This window comes from Brassica oleracea, unplaced genomic scaffold, assembly GCF_000695525.1.
Source record: "Brassica oleracea var. oleracea cultivar TO1000 unplaced genomic scaffold, BOL UnpScaffold00861, whole genome shotgun sequence".
Classification (NCBI taxonomy): Eukaryota; Viridiplantae; Streptophyta; class Magnoliopsida; order Brassicales; family Brassicaceae; genus Brassica; species Brassica oleracea.
In genome coordinates, this window is record NW_013617485.1 from 6,820 (window position 1) to 7,146 (window position 327).

Sequence of the window (327 nt, forward strand, 5' to 3'; positions counted from 1 at the left end):
ATATATATATATATATATTTAAAAGTGAAAATTTAATTAAATTTAAAAATCTTACCGCAAAACATATAAACCAAGTGATCTTAACGTGATTTGGTGTCTTGCTCCAGTTCGGATATGCCCCGTCGTAGTAACCCTTAATCGTCGCCGAAACGCTCCGGCTAGCACGGTTGTTAGCCCCAAACCTGAAAAAAAAAACAATTTAACCGTTAGAAAATAAAAAAATTTTAAATTTTAATGTAATAAAAATTAATAACTTACCAATAAGTTCCTCGGGGTCTATCGAGGTCTAGAATATCCAAACCCTCCCGTCCAGGCTGGGCAAGCAAA